The sequence below is a fragment of the Hypanus sabinus genome, chromosome 24 (genome assembly GCF_030144855.1).
Source record: "Hypanus sabinus isolate sHypSab1 chromosome 24, sHypSab1.hap1, whole genome shotgun sequence".
Lineage (NCBI taxonomy): Eukaryota > Metazoa > Chordata > Chondrichthyes > Myliobatiformes > Dasyatidae > Hypanus > Hypanus sabinus.
This window is the reverse complement of record NC_082729.1, coordinates 6,383,974-6,398,955: the sequence shown is the minus strand read 5'-3', so window position 1 is coordinate 6,398,955 and position 14,982 is coordinate 6,383,974. Positions and strand designations below refer to the sequence as shown.

Sequence of the window (14,982 nt, the reverse complement as noted above, 5' to 3'; positions counted from 1 at the left end):
GTCATAGACAACTCCTTCGGAGAACATCATACTCAACTCGAGTGGTTGCACTACTGAATAAGCTACTCCTGAGACCACACTTGGAATACTGTGTACAGAACACCACACACAAAATGCTGGAGGAACCCAACAGGTCAGGCAGCATCTGTGGAAATGAATAAACAGTCAACATTTCATGCTGGGATCCCTCTTCAGGACTGAGAAGGATGGGGGAAGATACCAAAATAAAAAAGGGTGGTGGGAGGGGAAGGAGGATAGCTGGAAGTTGACAGGCAAAGCCAGATGGGTAGGAAAGGTTAAGGGCTGGAGAGGAAGGAATCTGATAGGAGAGGAGGGGGACCAAAGGAGAAAGGGAAGGAGGAGGTGACCTGGCGGGAAGTAATAGGCAGGTGAGAAGAAGAGCCAGAGAGGGGAATAGAGGGGAGGGGAAAAAATTACCAAAAGGAGAAATCAATATTCATGCCATCAGGTTGAAGGCTACCGTGTACTGTTTTGGGAAGTCATAGCTGAACTTAAAATGGTGCAAAAAAGATTTATACCAAGATGCTGCCAGGACTAAAGGGCTTGAGTTATCAGAAGTTCAGTCTTTGCTCTTTGGAATGTAGGAGAATGAAGGGCAACCTTATAGAAGTGTTTCATTTTTAATTACAAGAGGTAAATAAGTTGGATAGTAATGGTCTTCCCTTCAACATAGAGGAATCCAAAACTAAGGGGTGTGCATAGAGGGTGAGAGGAGGAAGATTTAAAAGGGAATGAAGTTTAACTGTTTCACGCAGAGGCTGGTGAGTATATGGAACATGAAACCAAAGGAGGTGGTCGAGGCAGGTAGAATAGTATCTTTTATGAATCAATTGGAGAGGTTGATGAAGAGGCAGCGCTTAGAGAGATATGGACAGACCGCAGGATATTGGGATCACATGGTAATCGGCATGTACTGGTTGGACTGAGGGTCTGTATCCATGTTTTATTGTCTTATGCTTCTATGACTCATAGTAACGTTTTCTCTAATGCCTGGAAGATAGCTACACAAAAGTTGTACGCATAGAAACTGGCTCAGTCATTTACAATAGAGACATCACCAGACATGGTGCCAGACTCAGGTTTACTATATATCATGAAACTTGTTCCCTTTGTGGCAGCAGTACTTTACAATACATAATAAAAGAAAAAACTGTGAATTACAGTACATATTCAATTGTTAAATTAAATAAATAGTGCAAAAATAGAAATTAAAAAGTAGTGAGTTAGTGTTCGTGGGTTCAATGTCCCTCTAGAAATTGGATGGCAGAGGGAAAGAAGCTGTTCCTGAATTGCTGAGTGTGTGCCTTCAGACTCCTGTACCTCCATCCTGATGGTAGCAATGAGAACAAGGCATGACCTGAGTGATGGTGTCCTTAATGATGGATGCTGCCTTTTTGAGGCAACACTCCTTAAAGTTGTCCTGGATATGGTGGAGGCTAGTGCCCATGATGGAGCTGACTGAGTTTACAACTGTCTGCAGTTATTTTGATCTTGTGCAGTTGCGACCTCTCTCCCAACCATACCAGACAGTGATGCAGCCAGTTAGAAAGCTCTCCTCAGCACATCTGTAGAAATTTGAGAGTGTCTTTGGTGACATGCTGTTCACTGGCAGTGCCAGTGTTAATGATACATCCTTAACCTTTCCTGCGCTGAAGAAGCAGCTAAGAGTGAACGTCGTCGGTGGGTCTGGAGTTACATATAAACCGGACCAGGTAAGTATGGTAGATTATGCACCTCTCCCCCTCCGAAGCACATCAGTAAACCAAATAGGTTTTCACAGGTAGTTGCATTTTCCCATTACTAAGAACAGATTCAGAACCCATCAGAATCCGATCAATTGTCATTGGCATATGTGATAGGAAGCTTGCTTTTCCTGCAATCCACAAACATAAAATTACTATAATTTACTTAAAAAAACAGCACAAAATAAAAGGAATATGAGGCAGTGTTCATGGGTTCACCGACCATTCAGAAATCTGATGGCAGAGGGGAAGAAGCTGCTTCCAAATCATTGAGTGTGTGCCTTCAGGCTCCTGTACCTCCTCCCTGATGGTAGCAATGAGAAGAGGGGTCTTCAGGCTCCTGTACCTCCTCCCTGATAGTAGTAATGAGAAGAGGGGTCTTCAGGCTCCTGTAGATAGATAGATACTTTATTCATCCCCAAGGGGAAATTCAACATTTTTCCAGTGTCCCATACACTTATTGTAGCAAAACTAATTACATAAGTATTTAACTCAATATAAATATGATATGCATCTAAAATCACCCTCCCAAAAAGCTTTAATAAATAACTTTTAAAAAGTTCTTAAATAGTTACTAAATTGCATTGAGTGGTAACTTAAGCTCAGTCCTAACCCCGGCACTTAACATGTCTTGCCCCTGGTGGTTAAATTGTAGAGCCGAATGGCGTTGGGGAGTAATGATCTCTTCATCCTGTCTGAGGAGCATTGCATTGACAGCAACCTGCCGCTGAAGCTGCTTCTCTGTCTCTGGGTGGTGCTGTGCAGAGGATGTTCAGGGTTTTCCATGATTGACCATAGCCTACTCAGCGCCCTCCGCTCTGCCACCGATGTCATACTCTCCAGTTCTGTGCCCACGACAGAGCCCGCCTTCCTTACCAGCTTATTAAGACGTGAGGCGTCCCTCTTCTTAATGCTGCCTCCCCAGCACGCCACCACAAAGAAGAGGGCGCTCTCCACAACTGACCGATAGAACATCTTCAGCATCTCACTACAAACATTGAATGACGCCAGCCTTCTGAGGAAGTACAGTCGACTCTGTGCTTTCTTGCACAGGGCATCTGTACCTCCTCCTTGATGGTGGTAATGAGAAGAGGGGTCTTCAGGCTCCTGTACCTCCTCCCTGATGGTAGTAATGAGAAGAGGGGTCTTCAGGCTCCTGTACCTCCTCCCTGATGGTAGTAATGAGAAGAGGGGTCTTCAGGCTCCTGTACCTCCTCCCTGATGGTAGTAATGAGAAGAGGGGTCTTCAGGCTCCTGTACCTCCTCCCTGATGGTAGTAATGAGAAGAGGGGCCTTCAGGCTCCTGCACTTCATCTCTGGTGGCAGTAGAGAAGAGGGACTGTTCTGAAGGCAAAAAAAAACAAACAAATCACTGCAGAAATTCAGTGGAGGGAAGGAATTGTCAACATTTCAGCTCAAGATGTGCATTGGTGCTTGTTTCCCTCCAGCTTCCAGCCTCATTGTTCAGATAGAGAGGAAAACTGAATTTCTAGAAACTGAAGAGCTCAATATTGATTCCTGGACTAGTGGATTCCACTTGAGGAGAATTGAAGAGGACGAGGACTGCTCTTCGAGTTCAGAAGGATGAGAGGTGACTTCAATAGAACACACATTGTTTAATCACGTGCCAGATCAGTGAAGAGAGAGAGCTCTGTATTCTACACATACTCTGGAATTCTCTACCCCAGAGGACTGTGGGGCTGAGTATATTCAAGGTGGAATTAATAAAATATTCAGCAATTTCAGGCAGGCATTGTTTCCCTTTCTTACTACAGACAGGTGTTAATTTCAATTCGTGTTATTTTTTCTCTCTGTCACTAACTTATATAATTTAAAACAATGTTACCTTGACTGCTTTGGTCTGCACAATTCTCATCCCTTTTGGTAACTCAAACAGACTTAGTTTTTTTTTATTTCTGCAGTTCTGATGAAGTGTCGTTGACCCGTAGGACTGGCTCTGTTTCTCCCTCCATGGATGCCCCTTGACCTCCTGTGTATTTTCCAGTTTTATCTGCTTTAACCTCGTGCTGCTAAGCACCTGAAAGAAAATAAAGCAATTATTCTGCAATTAGCAGAGAGAAGACTGGTAAATTAGAGAGAGTATTTAGCTATACAGGTGTTACTGGGCCAAGTCGGAAAGGTCGGGCAGAGTGGTGGCCTCTAGGCCCTCAGCGGATCGAGCTGACGGAACCCAATGCTTGGATGACGATTTAAGTGTTGGACCGACTGGATCGAAAAGGTCAGGGAGTCAGGAAGTCAGGTGAGAGACGGGACATTTCAGCTCACTGTTCTGCGACGTTTACTCAGTGTTGCGCTAAACTGAGGCGGCGGCTTCATGACTCTGGGTGGACTATCTTTCCTGGACTTCCGTTCTGAACACTATTTGCTCGCTTTTATTGTTTGCACAGTTTGTGTTTTTCTTCTCTGGACTTTGGGTATTTGACGGTCTTTTTAATTCACGGGTTCTTTAGGGTTTCTAGGTTTTGTGGTTGCCTGTAAGGAGACAAATCTCAAGACTGTATAATGTATACGTTCTTTGATAATAAATGAACTTTGAACATAGTTAGTAGTGGTGTTAGTATTCAAATTGGTATTGGTAGTGGCAGAGTGCAATAATACTAATACAGTCGGCCCTCCTTATCCGTGAGGGATTGGCTCCAGGACCCCTCGTGGATACCAAAAAAATGCGGATGCTCAAGTCCGTTATATAAAATGGCGTACAATATGCATCTAACCTACGCATATCCTCCCATATACTTTAAATCATCTCTAGATTACTTATAATATGTAACACAATGTAAATGCTATGTAAATAGTCATTATACTGTAATACTTAGGGAATATTGACAAGAAGAAAAACTGTACATGTTCCTCTCACTACATGTTCACAAGCAGCGAACAAACGAGATGCAAGGCGAACAATGATCAAACAATGAGTGAAACTTGTAATACCTGTACAGTAGTTGTTGCACTGTCTTGTTTAGGGAATAAGGACGCTTTGGAGGAGGCTCAATAATACTAAAATCAAGATCTGTGGAGGTTGAGGGCTGCGATTCCTCAAGTGTTGAACGTCGAGACTTCAGAATTGCAGATGTTTTAGTTAGAAATATTGTTATAGGAAGCTGTCTCTTTTTCTTTGCATCATCCAACAAATCTTGCAGTGGCTCCACGAATTTCAGCTTCTTTCTGCTTTAATGTGCAAATGCTCGCTTCGTTCTTGCCGACCTTTCGGCCCACTTTGTAACGCGACGTGCCACTTTTCAAAAGATCTAATATTTCCACTTTCTTGGCGAGAGGTAGCACTTTACGCTCCCTCTTAGCCTTTGAGGAATTGCCTTGGCCATCTAATTGCTTTTTAGGAGCCATTTTTTCACAGGAACAAGGTAGTGAACAAACGAGATGCGAGGCGAATAGTGCCCAAACAGCAAGTGCTGGAAGAGCGCCTCAGGGCTTTCTCGATTCGTGGTTGGTTGAACTCGCGCACGCGGAACTCGTGGATAAGGAGGGCCGACTGCAATAATAATAATATTGAGAAGAAGAATTTACTTCCAGGCTTAAGAAAATCTGCCAAACAGAGCTCAACAGGAAAAAATATAACAAAGGAAATAAATACTTCTGCTATACCCATATTAACATATCATTTTGGCATAATATCTTGGTCTGAAACCAATCCGGAAAATTCACAAAGAAAAATAGGCACTGAAAGGACAAATTTCAGAAAAAGTTATTCACACTCGAATGTGCTTAGATTAACACTAACTGGGACAAAAGTAGAAAGAAGAATAACAGACAATAAAAATTTACACAACAGTCAGATAAAATTTCCAAGGATAGAAGACAAAGCATGGTCCAGTACTCTGTACAAGCATATGTAACTCTGATATGAAATACACACCAGAACCCAGAAAATTGAAGAAATTGACACTATTGAAGTAAAGGTTAACCAATGGCAGAGCGTGACCCTCCATGGAAGTCATCCTGACGATCTGAGCAGACTAGATGTTGACAAGTGTCGAACGCCTGGCTCAGAGTTGGAGACCTCTTCCCAGAAACAGAAGTAAGTGGTTAACAGAAAAAAGAATCAAAAATACATAATAAAATACCAGAAAATTCAAGAAATTGCCAAAAGAAAACAGAAACAATCCAATACATGATGGGATCCTGCAGCAGTTCAACTCAATCACCATTTACAAACATCATTCACCAGAGTCTTGCTTTAAAATACAAATTCATCAAAAAACCATACAATACTATAAATACAAGTCTGATCACAAACAGGAAGATCTGCAGATGCTGGAAATCCAAGCAACATGCACAAAATCCTGGAGCTCAGCCAGCCAGGCAGCATCTATGGAAAATAGTACCATCAACATTTTGGCTGAAACCCTTCATCAAGACTCAAGTCTGTTTCAGTTTTAGAGTCAGGATAACACAAATTATATTACAATTGTTGACGTTTCAGGCCGAGACCCTTCATCAGGACTAACTGAAAGGAAAGATAGTAAGGGGTTTGAAAGTAGGAGGGGGAGGGCAAAATGCAAAATGATAGGAAAAGATCGGAGGGGGTGGAGTGAAGCTGAGATCCGGAAAGGTGATTGGCAAAAGGGATACAGAGCTGGAGAAGGGAAAGGATCATGGGATCATGCTCCCTTCTCCCTTTCTTTCTTTCTCTGGTGCTCCCCTCCCCCTTTCTTTTCCCTAGGCCTCCGGTCCCATGATCCTTTCCCTTCTCCAGCTCTGTATCACTTTTGCCAATCACCTTTCCGGCTCTCAGCTTCATCCCACCCCCTCCAGTCTTCTCCTATCATTTCTCATTTCCCCCTCCCCCCTCTTACTTTCAAATCTCTTACTATCTTTCCTTTCAGTTAGTCCTGACGAAGGGTCTCGGCCCAAAACGTCAACAGTGCTTCTCCCTATAGATGCTGCCTGGCCTGTTGCGTTCCACCAGTATTTTGTGTGTGTTGTTTGAATTTCCAGCATGTGCAGATTTCCTCGTGTTATATCTGATTGGTTATTACAGATCATACAATCCATAATAACCATCCGGATATAATAATATAGGATAAACAAACAAAAACTTACTTAATAGATATAGCCATTTCAAACAAACATAACTTATAGGAATCAGTGTGAAAAACACCAGAAATTTCCTGAATTAAAAGAGGAAATTGAAAGACTCTGGAACATGAACAGGGTATACATTGTCCCAATAATAATATCTACAAATGGTATCATCCCAAAGTCACTACACAATAGCATTAAACAATTAAGGCTACATAGTATTATCTGTGTAAATCTCCAGAAAGCCATAAAACTAAACACCCCCAGAAAAGTCCAAAAGTTCCTAGCAATGGAAAAATGTATATGTTTGTTTATATCTGTGCCTCAAGTTTTACCAGAATGAGCTGAGAAAAAAATAAAGGTATAGTAATAACTCATTTATAAAATCAGAATCAGGTTTATTATCACCGGCATGTGACGTGAAATTTGTTAACTTAGCAGCAGCAGTTCAATGCAATACATAATCTAGCAGAGGCAGAAAAAATAGTAATAATAAATAAAATAAAATAAAACATAATAATAAAAAAGCTAATTACACATATTGAATAGATTATTAAAAAATATGCAAAAACAGAAATACTGTATATTTTACAAGTGAAGTAGTGTCCAAAGCTTCAATATCCATTTAGGAATCAGATGGCAGAGGGGAAGAAACATTCCTAAATCACTGAGTATGTGCCTTCAGGCTTCTGTATCTCCTACCTGATGGTAACAGTGAGAACAGGGCATGCTCTGGGTGCTGGAGGTCCTTAATAATGGACACTGCCTGACTGAGACACCGCTCCCTAAAGATGCACTGGGTACTTTGTAGGCTAGTACCCAAGATGGAGTTGACTAGATTTACTACCCACTGCAGCTTCTTTCAGTCCTGTGCAGTAGCCCCTCCATACCAGAGAGTGATGCAGCCTGTCAGAATGCTTTCCACGGTACAACTACAGAAGTTTTTAAGTGTATTTGTTGACATGCCAAATCCCTTCAAACTACTTCCTAATAAAGTACAGCCGCTGTCTTGCCTTCTTTATAACTACATCGATATGTTGAGACCAGGTTAGATCCTCAGAGATCTTGACACCCAGGAACTTGAAGCTCCTCACTCTCTCCACTTCTGATCCCTCTGTGAGGATTGGTGTGTGTTCCTTTGTCTTACCCTTCCTGAAGTCCACAATCAGCTCTTTCATCTTACTGACATTGAGTGCTAGGTTGAGAGCACTTTTCATACAGATAATATGGTTCAAGTGCTTTGCAATGGGATAAATTACAAACGTGAAAATCAAAGGCAAAATGATGTTAGGTAAAAGCAAGGTGAAATAAATAGGTTTCAAGATGGTGTTTGAAAGTGTCAACTGTGTCTGCAACCCTTCCTAATTTTATGTATTAGATTCCACAGTTTATTTATTTGAAATACAACATGGAATAGGCCTTACTGGCCTTTTGAGCCACATCGCCTAGCATCCTCGATTTAACCCTAGCTTAATCATGGGACAAGTTACAATGACCAATTACCTGACCAACCGGTACGTCTTTGGACTATGGGAAGAACCTGGAGCACCCGGAGAAAACCTATGCAGTCAAGGGGAGAACATACAAACTCCTCACAGGCAGTGGCAGCTTAGGAGTATTGTTCAAAAAAGGATGGCCTGCCAATTATCGTTTGAGGGAGATTGTTTAAATTAAAGAGACCAGTGGAAAAAGACCTGAGGGCTCGAGCAGGACTGTAAAATAAAAACAATTCTGTGATGTATCCCATCCCAGATCATTGAGAGCTTTAAAAACAAGAACAGGAGCTTCAAAATTAATACTAAAAGATACAGGAAGGCAGCTAATACTGACAGCCAGGCACAAATTTAGAGTATTTTCTGAATACTACCTGAAATATTAATCTAACCGCTCCTGCTAATGACCAGGGTATGCTCTTGGTTAACTAGAAATGTCCTGAGATACCAAGATGCCTATGTGTCTTAAAATACACTGGACAACCCAGATTTTGCTTCCTGAATACTTTTGGGTGTATTGTATGGATTTTGGGCTGCCATTCATGAAAATCACCATGAAATTTCCCTATCACGCATCGTTTGTCTGAAATCACCTATACTTATTATTTCAATTCAGAATTAATGCCAGAATAACTGATGCCAAGATTAAAGGAAGGCATTTCTGTTGGTCCACAAATCAAACAGGTCATCAATGACAGGCAATTTGAAGAACTTCTCGTGGGACTGGAGAAAATCACATGGAAGGCATTCAAGGATGTTGTTGAAAATTTTCTTGGTAACTACAGAGCATCAAACTATGTGCAGCTAGATGACAACATGCTTCAAGCGTATAAAACAGTGAAGTGCAACATGTCACTAAAGATTAATTTCTCCAATCCCATTTAGACTTCCCTCCTGCAAATCTTGGTGCTATCAGTGACGAGCACGGTGAAAGGTTTCACCAGGACGTTGTGGTCATGGAGAAACAGTATCAGGGCAACCGGAATCCATCAACGCCGGCTGATTATTGTTGGACACTTAAGCGAGAAGCCACGACACTGAGTACAAATGAAAATCACCAACAGAACATTTTTAGCTTAGTTGAACTATTACAAATCGTCAGCACTGTTATGCAATTAAATGCGTTATATTCGGTAGAAGTTAATTTCTTGTTTCTCCAAATTCCTACGTGATACAAGTAGTCTGAAATTATCTTTATGTTCAGTTTCAAGCGGTCTATCCTAAACAAAATAAAATTCTGAAGAAGCAACAAGTTCATAAAAAACTTGTTGTCCAACAATATTAGCCAGCATAGACGACGATTCAAAGCTTTCTTGAAAATAATTCCAGCCACTACTGTTGGAAAATCTCTAAGAGCTGTTACTTTTAAAGTATAAAACAGGTGCTTAAGTATAAATCTGTTAAAAAAAATCTTACAGATTCCAACGCTAGCAACACAAACTGTTTTCTTGCTTACAGAGCTGGAGGTGCCAGGATGTCCATCTGACAGGTGTAATTGTTTCCCAACCGAGGTGTTCACCACAGTTAGAACTTGATTTGTGAACATAAGATTTCAAGTTAGTCATTACTAAACTTGCAAGTATTACACCATAGCGCCATGGAATCACACGACACAGGAACAGAACCTTTGGCCTTCCATTTGCTTGCCAGCCATCAACGTCTTGATTCCATGGCGCTATGGTCTATTGTGCATAGCTAATCCCTCATGGCACCAGTTCTTCTTAAACTAATCACCCTGACTGGGGCATAGGCCACCAATAGCAGCTCACCAGAGTCCTCCATCTTGGGCTAATAGAAGGTTGTTTGGCCTTGTGCCTTCTGCTTAGACCACATGACTCCATACACCACGTCTTTCAGGCGAAGATCCTTCCTCTCCAGGGGAGGAGATCTTTGAAGTTTCTGTAGCACTGGGCTTTTACAGGATGGGTTATAGCCCCAAGCTCAAACTTGGGTCTGTTTATGGCAGAGGTACCAAGGTTGACTCTACCTTGCCAATCCCAGAAGCTTCTTAAGTGTTAGGAGAATACTTATCTTCACCAACTTCTCAGGTCTTTCCAGAATCATTCCTTATTCTGGACACCTTCTGGGTAGAAAAACAAATCCTTTCAATCCTCTCAGAACCATTTACTCCTCACCTGCATGCTTGTACCCCTAGATTTCTCTATTCTACAATGTTCCTCTGGGCCTCGTCTTTCATTATCTGTGTCCGGTCATTGTGTAACTCCCCAAAATGCATCACTTTACTCTTGTCCAAATTGCATTCCATCTGCCATTACTTGGCCCACTTTCACAGTAATCTTAGACAAGCTACTTCATTATCTACCACACCACCAATGTAGGTGTAAACTTATATCAGATGCTTATATTAATGTGCAAATCAATATACTATATATGACAAGCAATAGAGGACCCAGCACTTCACTGGGCACAGACCTCCAGTCTACAAAGCAAACCTTCACAACTTTGACTCTGTTACAGTACGCTCCCAACCTCCAGAGTTCAGACACTCTGAATTCTCTGGAATATGGATAGCTGGCACGGTCCCTTTAAAGATTCTACCCTACTTCGCTAATTGGCAGCCATGCTTTGGCACCAAGGTTTGAATATTTAAAGAGCACCTGAACTCAGTTTCAATGCTCAACTGTCAGCTCAACTTTGGTTCGGTCTGCAATTGCGTTCGGGATTTCTGCCTCATTTGGATTCACATCTAGTCTTGTTATGTTCTCATCTAGGATCTAGACAAGAATCCTGTTCTCTTCTCAGTCTTGATTCTAGTCTCGGATATTTCTGCATTTGGGTCCTTGATAGGCCTCTTGTCACAGACTCCTTCCACTAACTCAATTTATATCAAGTTGGCTAGCTCAACACGGATCCCATGTGATCTAACCTTGTCAAAAGCTTCGCTAAATACCATTTAAACGACATTTACTGGCCCAGCTTCAACACTCTTCTTGGTCAGTGCTTTAGAAAACTGAAATTTGTGAGATCAAATTCCCACACGTAACGGCATACTGACCATCCTTAATCAGTCATTGCCTTTCCAACTGCAGACAAATCCTGACTTTCAGAATCCCCTTCAGTAATCTTCTCAGCAAGGATGTTAGGCTCGACAGCCTAGAGTTCACTTTATTAAAAATTAAGAAGGTTAGCTTTATTTGTCACATGGGTGACCAGGAAAGGGTTTGTCGTGTCCATTCTGGGGCAGCCCACACAACTTTGGTCCCCATCAGATGCTTAGCTTTCACCTATGGCTCCAAGTAGCTATTTGTATGTGACAGTGGCTGCATCATCATCATTTTGTACCATGTTATAATCATCATTATTATGTGCCATACCATATGACATCATCATTATGTACTATGTCATACAACATAGGCGATCATGGTCCATCTATGACCATGATCATTCTTGGCAAATTTTTCGACAGAAGTGGTCTGCCTTTGCCTTTTTACGGGCAATTTCTTTACAAGACAAGTGGCCCCAGCCTTTATCAATACTCTTCAGAGATTGCCAGTAGTCACATAACCAGGAATTGAGATATGCACCAGTTGCTCATATGACCATCACAATTTACTCCCATGGCTTCACATCACCCTGAATGGAGTAGCTAAGCAGGTGCTACACCTTGCCCAAGGGTGACCTGCAGGCTAGCGGAGGGAAGGAGCACCTTCCAGCTCCTTTGGTAGAGATATACTTCCACACCGTCATCCCGCTACTGAGTATAGGTCAGTACTGAGTCAGGATGCATAAACTATTCCTGTTTTTACTAAAATCCTAATGTAATTTTCAAAAGTTCATTTTTTTTAAAAGAAGATTCACAGCTTCATTTTATCGTCAAAGTGTGCATGTACAGTACAAGTCTGACATTTGTCTTCTCCAGATAGCCATTAAATACAGAAAGACCATGGGTGCTGATGAAAGAAAAGACTCCAACTTCCCCTGCTCCCCACCCCCCAGCCCCAGCACAAAAAAGATGAGAAACAAAACTTGTAAAGCCCAAGATCACCCCTTGCCCGCAGCAAAAAACAGCCACAATAACAATCAACAAACCCCTTCACAAAAATCCCGAACCCCCTCACTCGCAGAAAAGAACAGCAACAATAATACCGAACACCCAACCCCACCCACACACACAAAAATATAAACAGATCACACACCCTCCATTCGTCCACAAGAAAGAAAACTCCAAAAACCTGAAGGAGACCAAGATAGAGTACAGTCCACTAATCACATCAATCTCAGAAGACGGGAAATGTCTTTTCAGCTGCCTGTGAGGAGCGCTGCTGCACGAAATCAGTCCCTCCGTAAAGAGTGACTGCCGCCTGGTCCCGAATGCTGAATGTGCCAACCCGGCTGCTGAGTGTCTGCGTCGGGAACCGTCAATGACCCGCTCCGCATTCACCTCGATGCTTCGGTCTTCCCTTGCCACTTCGAGATGGAGTCATTGATGAGCCCACTCCTCCTCTCTGGTCTTTACAGCAAGTCAACTTGGAAAGTGAACGGCAGATATTTTGGCACACCAATGTTTACTGCATGATGGTGCGGATCTCAAGCGGCAAAAATTGATGCAAATGGTTTAAGCACAATTCGTTACCAAGGCAATGCACACAAGATGCTGGAGGAACTCAGCAGGTCAGGCAGCATCCATGGAAATGAATCAATAGTCAACGCTTCGGGCTGAGACCCTTCATCAGGACTAAGAAAGAAGGAAGAAGAAGTCCTTTTGTTACCTCAGCTTATTGAAATAGATATTAGTTCAGATTAAGGCTAAACTCGCATATGGCATGGTGGCATTGTGGTTAGCACAACACTTTAGTGTACCGGTGACCTGGGTTCAATTCCCACCCTGCCTGTAAGGAGTTTGTACATTCTCCCTGTGACCGAATGGGTCTCCCCTGAGCTCTTCCACAGTCTAAAGACGTACCTGTAGGTTAATTGGTTAATTGCTGAATTAAGTTGTAAAATGGGGATTACTGGGTGATGTGATTCTGCGTTGTATCTCAATAAATAAATGATCACATGACAGCAGTGGTCACTCACAGTCAGCGGCCACTTTATTAGTACACCTGTATACCTGCTCACTAATGCAAGTATTTAATCAGATAATCACATGGTAGCAACTCAATTCATAAAATCATGCAGGGGGATTGTTGGGTGGTGCAGCTCGAAGAGCCAGAGGGGTCTATTCTGTGCTGCTTATGGATAAATTAATCACTAAAGGAAGTTCAGTTGTTGTTCAGACCAAACATCAGAACGGGGGATGAAATGTGATCTAAGTAACTTTGACCGTGGAATGATTGCTGGTGCCAGATGGAGTGGTTTGAGTATCTCAGAAGCTGCTGATCTCCTGGAGTTTTCACACACAACAGTCTCCAGACTATACAGAGAACGGTGCGATAAACAAAAATACTTGTAAATGAGAGACAAGAGAAAATCTGCAGATGCTGGAAATCTAAGCAACACAAAATTCTGGAGAAACTCTGCAGGTCAGGCAGCATCTGCAGAAAAAAGTGCAGTCAACGTTTCAGGTCAAAACCTTCCGGTAGGACACTGTTCCTTCAGCATTTTGTGTTAATGAGCCAGGTCAGAGGAGAATAGCCAGACTGGCTCAAGAGGACAGGAAGGCAAAAGTAACTCTGATCACCACTTCTTAAAACTGTGGTGTGCAGAAGAGTATTTCCGAACACACAACACGTCCAACCTTGAAGCGGACGGGCTACAGCAGCAGAAGACCATGAACATACATTCAGTGGCCACTTTATGAAGTACAGGAGGTATCTAGTAAAGTGGACACTGAGTGTCTAGTGACCTACACACTGGAAAATCCCCTGAGCTGCAGGCTTAAATTGGCCAAGAGCCACCCAGCCAAATATTTCATCATAAATATTTTATTATGTAAGAGATTTTCTCTCAAGGATCGCAACAGTTTATCTATCACTAGCAGCAAAGTGTTGGCATTTGGGGACTTGACTACTTGACCATGGTGAGTCTCATCAGCAAGAACGACGAGTTAGCTTACAGAGAGGAGGTGCAGCGGCTAACGGACTGGTGCAGAGCCAACTACCTGTCTCTTAATGTGAACTAAACAGAAGAGATGGTTGTTGACTTCAGGAGGGCACAGAGCGACCACTCCCCACTGAACATTGACGGCTTCTCGGTAGAGATCTTAAAGAGCACTAAATTTCTTGGTGTTTACCTGATGGAGAATCTCATCTGGTCCCTCAACACCAGCTCCATAGCAAAGAAAGCCCGGCAGTGTCTCTACTTTCTGCGAAGGCTGAGGGATGTCCATCTCCCACCCCCCATCCTCATCACATTCTACTGGGGTTGTATTGAGAGCATCCTGAGCAGCTGCATCACTGCCTGGTTTGGAAATTACACCATCTCGGATCGCAAGACCCTGCAATGGATAGTGAGGTCAGATGAGAAGATCATCGGGGTCTCTCTTCCTGCCATCACAGACATCTACACTACACGCTGCATCTGCAAAGGAAACAGCATTATGAAGGACCCCATGCACCCCTCATACAATCTCTTCTCCCTCCTGCCGTCTGGGAAAAGGCTCCAAAGCATTTGGGCTCTCACGACCAGACTATGTAACAGTTTCTTCCCCCAAGCTATCAGACTCCTCAATACCCGAAGCCTGGACTGACACCTTGCCCTAT

At 42.6% G+C, this 14,982-nt stretch overlaps 1 long non-coding RNA gene across 1 annotated transcript; it reads right to left on the bottom strand.

Annotated features, from left to right (window-relative positions):
• Window positions 1–3,037: 3,037 nt before the first annotated feature.
• LOC132380787 (uncharacterized) lies at window positions 3,038–4,804 on the bottom strand. The gene is made up of 3 exons (XR_009507860.1): window positions 4,716–4,804; window positions 3,610–3,801; window positions 3,038–3,107 (listed from the first exon to the last, which is right to left on the bottom strand). It is a non-coding gene; the product is annotated as an uncharacterized LOC132380787 (long non-coding RNA).
• Between the last annotated feature and the right edge of the window lie 10,178 nt (window positions 4,805–14,982).